The sequence below is a fragment of the Salmo salar genome, chromosome ssa15, assembly GCF_905237065.1.
Source record: "Salmo salar chromosome ssa15, Ssal_v3.1, whole genome shotgun sequence".
Lineage (NCBI taxonomy): Eukaryota > Metazoa > Chordata > Actinopteri > Salmoniformes > Salmonidae > Salmo > Salmo salar.
This window is the reverse complement of record NC_059456.1, coordinates 85,085,781-85,093,619: the sequence shown is the minus strand read 5'-3', so window position 1 is coordinate 85,093,619 and position 7,839 is coordinate 85,085,781.

Below are 7,839 nucleotides of genomic sequence, written 5' to 3'. Positions count from 1 at the left end.
GTGACATAAACCGCACCCACCCATTGCCTTCAAAAACATCTATTCATCAGCAATTAATAGGATTAAACTAAAGTGACATAAACTGCTCTATATTTCAGAAAATCTAAAATGTAAATCTCATGAAAGCAACCTGAAGAAATGTGTGGTTTATAACATGCTGCCAAGAAGAACCAGATCAAATAATCTCAGTGTTGGGAGTGATCAGCCAATGATCATTGTCATCTTTTTGGGTTGCCTAATATCCAGGAGCCAAGACCAATATTCTACCAGGACATTGGTCCCAAGATCCAGACACAGTGAGTTGAGACCATGACAATTTAAAAACCAAATGAATATGGTCGTGAGTGGTCTCAAGACCAAGACCACTGGGGACCCAGGGACCCTCCATTATATGTTAGCAACAAAAAAAAACTCACATCTTGTCTTATCATCAGGTGAATGATAATGGCAAGTAAAGGGTTTCAACATTTTAAAATGAATACGTTTGCTAGACAGTTTCATTATATATACACTACCGTTCAAACGTTTGGGGTCACTTAGAAATGTCCTGGTTTTTGAAAGAAAAGCACATTTTTTGTCTATTACAATGACATCAAATTGATCAGAAATACAGTATAGACATTGTTAATGTTGTAAATGACTATTGTAGTTGGAAACGGCAGATTTTTTATGGAATATCTACATAGGCGTACAGAGGCCCATTATTAGCAACCATCACTCCTGTGTTCCAATGGCACGTTGTGTTAGCTAACCCAAGTTTATCATTTTAAAAGTCTAACTGATCCTTAGAAAACCCTTTTGCAATTATGTTAGCACAGCTGAAAATGTTGTCCTGATTAAAGAAGCAATAAAACTGGCCTTCTTTAGACTAGTTGAGTATCTGGAGCATCAGCATTTGTGGGTTCGATTACAGGTTCAAAATGGCCAGAAACATAGCACTTTCTTCTGAAACTCGTCAGTCTATTCTTGTTCTGAGAAAAGAAGGCTATTCCATGCGAGAAATTGACAAGAAACTGAAGAGCTCGTACAACGCTGTGTACTACTCCCTTCACAGAACAGCGCAAACTGTCTCTAACCAGAATAGAAAGAGGAGTGGGAGGCCCCGGTGCACAACTGAGCAAGAGGACAGGTTCTTTAGAGTGTCTAGTTTGAGAAACAGATGCCTCACAAGTCCTCAACTGGCAGCTTAATTAAATAGCACCCGCAAAACACCAGTCTCAACGTCAACAGTGAAGAGGCGACTCTGGGATGCTGGCCTTCTAGGCAGAGTTCCTCTGTCCAGTGTCTGTGTTCCTTTGCCCATCTTAATCTTTTCTTTTTATTGACCAGTCTGAGATATGTCTTTTTGTTTGCAACTCTGCCTAGAAGGCCAGCATCCCAGAGTGACCTCTTCACTGTTGAAGTTGAGACTAAGGTGTTTTGCAGGGGAAAAAAACTGTATTTAGTTCCAATGACTGTAATTTCCTCTATATTTAAGGGATAGTAAGAGATTTTGTCAATGAAGCCCTTTATCTACTTCCCCAGATCCAGATGAACAGGAACAGCTAGCACTGGTTATCATTTGCCTGTGAAACTACCTCTAACTTCTTTCATACTGGACGCAGAGACATAAAAATGGTATCCATGATGGTATTCTGTTGCAGCTAGCGATATTCATAAAATATATATTTTTTTCACATGACTAAATCCCGCAAATATTTTTTTAAATAGAGCACAATACAGAAAACTACAATACAATTACAATTTTAGCAGACACTCTTATCCAGAGCAACTTACAAGTGGGGGCTGTCCTGTCCCAATTTCATTTCATGCATTTTTTTTTCTTCGTACTGGTCCCCCGTGGGAATCGAACCCACAATCCTGGCGTTACAAACACCATGCTGGCGTTGCAAACACCTTGCTCTACCAACTGAGTCACAGGGAAGACAGTACTCTACAGTACTGTCTACATTGATTACATCCTCGTCTTCTCCCGCTCCCCCCAAGAACACGTGCTACACATCTGACAGGTTCTCCAGCACTTTCTGGCGAACCAGTTGTTAAGGCGGAAAAGTGCGAGTTCCTTCATGCCACTATTCCCTTTCTGAGCTACATCATCTCTGCCGGGAGTGTCCAGATGGATCCCGAGAAGGTGAGAGCGGTGGTGGATTGGCATCAGCCCACGTCCCGGTTGCAGCCGCAACACTTCCTGGGGTTCATCAACTTTTATCGCGGCTTTATCCGGGGTTACAACACCCTGGTCTCCCCCCTGTCTGCACTCACCTCTACCAAGGTTCCGTTCACGTGGTCCTCTGCCACTGACCGGGTGTTCTGGGACCTCAAACACAGCTTCATCACTGCTCCTATCCTGGTTCATCCTGACCCTTCCCGTCAGTTCGTGGTGGAGGACGATGCTTCGGATGTCAGAGTGGGGGCTGTCCTGTCCCAATGTTCTGCCCTGGTCCTTAAGCTACATCCCTGCACCTTCTTCTCCCACCGCCTCAACGCCACGGAGAGGAACTATGATGTGGGGAATCAGGGGCTTCTCACGGTGACGATGGCGTTGGAGGAATGGATGCACTGGCTAGAAGGGGCGGAACATCCATTCATTGTGTGGACCGACCACAAAAACCTGGAGTATCTCCGCCCCTCTCCACGCCTCGCCTCTCCGCGCCTCAACTCCAGGCAAGCAAGATGGGCCATGCTGTTTACCGGTTCAACTTTTCCCTCTCCTACCAGCCGGGGTCCAAAAACATCAAGCCGGATGCCCTGTCTCGCCGTTATAACCCCATGGTTACCACCCCGGAGCCCGAGACCATTCCTTCCCACCTCGTGCCTGGCGACGGCACTCAGCTGGCGTATAGGGAAACAGGTCCGGGAGGCGCAGCAGTCCCAGCCGAACCCTGGGGGGGTCCCAGATAACCGGATGTTCATACCTGACGTCGTCCACTCCGTGGTCCTGGAGTGGGCCCATTCCTCCAGGCTTGCCTGTCACCTGGGCTCTTGTCAGAGCCTGGCCTTCATGCAACAACGCTTTTGGTGGCTTACTATGGTTCCGGATGTTGCTGCGTTTGTCGCCGCCTACATGGTCTGCGCACAGAACAAGACTCCTCCCCAAGCTCCGGCTGGTCTTGTCCAACCACTGCCTGTCCCTCACTGTCCCTGGTCCCATATATCCCTAGATTTCGTCATGGGTCACCCCCCGTCTGAGGGCAACACTGCCATCCTGACTGTGGTCGACTGGTTTTCCAAAGCCGCCCACTTCATTCCTCTCACCAAACTACCCTTGGCCAAGGAGACGGCCCAGCTTATTGTGCACCACGTCTTCCGGATCCACGGACTCCCGGTGGACATGGTCTCCGACCGGGGTCCGCAGTTCTCATACCGGTTCTGGAAGGTGTTCTGCACGCTCATTTGGTCGTCGGCCAGTCTGTCCTCCGGATTCCACCCCCAGTCCAACGGCCAGTCGGTGCAAGCCAACCAGGACTTAGAGAACTCTTCGCTGCTTAGTCTCCGCCAACCCCACCACTTGGAATCAGCAATTGGTATGGGTTGAGTACACCAGCAACGCCTTTCCTTGCTCTGTCACGGGTCTCTCGCCCTTCGAGTGTTCCTTGGGATATAAGCCTCCGCTCTTCTCCGGGCAAGAGGAGGAAGTCAGCAATCCCTCTGCCCAGATGTTCATCTGCCGCTGTCGCCGTATCTGGAAGAGAGCCCGGGACCGCTCTGTTGAAGACCTGACCTTGTGCTTGTTTCCACCCCCTCCAGGTGTCACCCATCTTCCCCATTATCCCCTGTGTATTTATACTTTATACTGGTGCTCTCTGTTTGTCTGTTGCCAGTTCATCTTCTTTATCAAGTCAACCAGCATTTTTGTCTCAGCTCCTGATTTTCCCAGTCTCTCTTTTTCTCGCCCTCCTGGTTTTGACCCTTGCCTGTCCTGACTCTGAGCCCACCTGCCTGGCCACTCTGCCTGACCCTGAGCCTGCCTGCCGTCCGGTACCATTGCCCCACCTGGTATACTGAACACTGCCTGCCTTAACGTGTCTATTGCCTGCCCCTGTTGGATTATTAAACCACTGTTAATTCAACGTTGTCTGCATCTGGGTCTTACCTTCATACCTGATATTTTTCTAAGAGATTGTCAGTTGGATAGGCTTTCTGCAAGGTTTTGTACATATTACCTATCATAAGAGTATCCTTTTCTGACTCAAATAGGATTCCCTCAACATTGCTCTGACGTCCAAAAGATTTCAGTCGAAATTTTGTGATAAACTTTTAAGTTGCATGTATTTGAGAATCTCTAAATTGGTCAGTACAAAATTCATAAATTCTGTCATGGAAATAATTGTCAATGTTCTTAGCTTTATCCATTTAAAATAGACACGTGACAAGATTCTGGGGATGAGCATATCTTCAATATGTACACATTGTTCCTCTTTAGTGCATTTAACAATGTTTTAAGTAAAAGCCTTGGGTGGTGATCGATACAATTCCAAGTCTGGAAGGTTAAAACCACCCTCAGACTTAGGAAGATGTAAAACTTTAATTTTTATTCGATGAGTTATAAAGAATTGGTGGATTATTTTGTTACACCTAAAATCAGGGGCACAACTTTCATTGGGGACAGGGGGGACACATAATGAAATATCATTTTTGCCCTCCCCCCAGTTTTATCATTGGAATGTGATATAAAACGAGGCAACATTATGCCTTAGGACCATGCGGACGCCTCCAAGTGGTCGGGTTAATGAAGCTGCCAGTTGAGGACTGTTTCTCAAACTAGACACTCTAATGTACCTGTCCTCTTGCTCAGTTTTGCACCGGGGCCTCCCACTCCTCTTTCTATTCTGGTTAGAGACAGTTTGTGCTGTTCTGTGAAGGGAGTAGTACACAGCATTGTACGAGATCTTCAGTTTCTTGGCAATTTCTCACATGGAATAGCCTTCATTTCTAAGAACAAGAATAGACTGACAAATTTCAGAAGAAAGGTCTTTGTTTCTGGCCATTTTGAGCCTGTAATCGAACCCACAAATTATGATGCTCCAGATACTCAACTAGTCTAAAGCAGTGGCGGTTCTAGACCATTTCAACTGGGGGGGCCAAGCTGGGGCCAGTTGCACTGTTAGAGGGGCCAGTTACATTAGACGTTATTGTTGTCATATCATTTTCTTCACTGCATTGCAGGCATTAGCAGGCAAAAGACCATGTTCATAATCATCATCCTTGCCACTGTCTAATAACGGATGTAAAAAAAGAATGATAGCAATAATTGGTTATGTTAAAAGTATTTCATACTCCACATTTAGGGGTGCCAGAAGGGGTCCAAAATTGTTGTGTCCCCCCCCTTCTTTAATCAGAACAACATTTTCAGCTGTGCTAACATAATTGAAAAAGGGTTTCCTAATCAATTAGCCTTTTAAAATGATAAACTTGGATTAGCTAACACAACGTGCCTTTGGAACACAGGAGTGATGGTTGCTGATAATGGGCCTCTGTAAGCCTTTGTAGATATTCCATTAAAAAACAGTTGTTTCTAGCTACAAAAGTCATTTACAACATTAAAAATGTCTACACTGTATGTCTGATCAATTTGATGTTATTTTAATGGACAAAAACATTTCTAATTGACCCCAAACTTTTGAACGGTAGTGTACAGTCGTGGCCAAAAGATTTGAGAATGACACAAATATTAATTTTCAAAGTCTGCTGCCTCAGTGTCTTTAGATATTTTTGTCAGATGTTACTATGGAATACTGAAGTATAATTACAAGCATTTCATACGTGTCAAAGGCTTTTATTGACAATTACATGAAGTTGATGCAAAGAGTCAATATTTGCAGTGTTGACCCTTCTTTTTCAAGACCTCTGCAATCCGCCCTGGCATGCTGTCAATTAACTTCTGGGCCACATCCTGACTGATGGCAGCCCATTCTTGCATAATCAAGAGAGAAGTAGCTTTTTTGCTGCCCTTCTTGACACCAGGCCACCCTCCAAAAGTCTTCGCCTCACTGTGCGTGCAGATGCACTCACACCTGCCTGCTGCCATTCTTGAGCAAGCTCTGTACTGGTGGTGCCCCGATCCCGCAGCTGAATCAACTTTAGGAGACGGTCCTGGCGCTTGCTGGACTTTCTTGGGCGCCCTGAAGCCTTCTTCACAACAATTTAACTGCTCTCCTTGAAGTTCTTGATGATCCGATAAATGGTTGATTTAGGTGCAATCTTACAGGCAGCAATATCCTTGCCTGTGAAGCCCTTTTTGTGCAAAGCAATGATGACAGCACGTGTTTCCTTGCAGGTAACCATGGTTGACAATGATTCCAAGCACCACCTTCCTTTTGAAGCTTTCAGTCTGTTATTTGAACTCAATCAGCATGACACAGTGATCTCAAGCCTTGTCCTCGTCAACACTCACACCTGTGTTAACGAGAGAATCACTGACATGATGTCAGCTGGTCCTTTTGTGGCAGGGCTGAAATGCAGTGGAAATGTTTTTGGGGGATTCAGTTCATTTGCATGGCAAAGAGGGACTTTGCAATTAATTGCAATTCATCTGATCACTCTTCATAACATTCTGGAGTATGTGCAAATTGCCATCATACAAACTGAGGCAGCAGACTTTGTGAAAATTAATATTTGTGTCATTCTCAAAACTTTTGGCCACGACTGTATACATCACAAACTCAGCTTTTCAGCAAAAGGAACGTGTGTAAATATTTGTATGAACATAACAAGATTCAACAACTGAGACATAAACTGAACAAGTTCCACAGACATGTAACTAATATAAATGGAATAATGTCTCCCTGAACAAATGGGGGGGGGGGTCAAAATCAAAAGTAACAGTCAGTATCTGGTGTGGCCACCAGCTGCATTAAGTACTGCAGCACACTCCTCCTCATAGACTGCACCAGATTTGCCAGTTCTTGCTGTGAGATGTTACCCACTCTTCCACCAAGGCACCTGCAAGATCCCGGACATTTCTGGGGGGAATGGCCCTAGCCCTCACCCTCGGGTCCAACAGGTCCCAGACGTGCCATGGCAGAACTCTGACATTCCTGTCTTGCAGGAAATCATGCACAGAATGAGCAGTATGGCTTGTGGCATTGTCATGCTGGAGGGTCATGTCAGGATGAGTCTGCAGGAAGGGTACCACATGAGGGAGGAGGATGTCTTCCCTGTAACGCACAGCGTTGAGATTGCCTGCACTGACAACAAACTCAGTCCGATGATGTGGTGACACATTTTATTTTATTTGTCACCTGCAGACTCAATGGTGATGATGATTGTCCTAGCTTTACACTGCCGCCCAGTGGTGAATAAGGGAGTTTTAAACGGGGACAGTGCAGATTGCAAGGCACAGGAGAGTCGCCTGTGGTGATCATGGCTTTTGCTTTTAACCTTTCCACGGTACAGCCTGTAATGAAACACTATGCTATCGCAATACCTAACTGGTTGTAAATTAAACTTTATGTTCAGACTCCAGTACCATTGCTAGAGTGCAGTAGGGTACAAGCTCAGATAATAATAACCTACATTAATCAACATAGTACATAACCTACCCACATTTGAAGATCACATTTTCTCAATGTTATTCTCCCATCATCATAAAAAAAAAAAACATAAAACAAACATTGTCAATATTTGGGTCAATGCTATTAACAAGGCAATGTAGTCTACGAAATGTAGAAATAGTCAACTCCTCTGATGGTTTGCAATGTGATTTGTACATGGTAGTTGGCTCGTAGTTACAATGTAATTACACTATAGGTATACAATGTTGCACAATAGGCTTATAGTTGTAGTTACACTGTAGCCTACCTTTCATAGACAGAAAAGTAGGGTATGTGTGAAAATGAT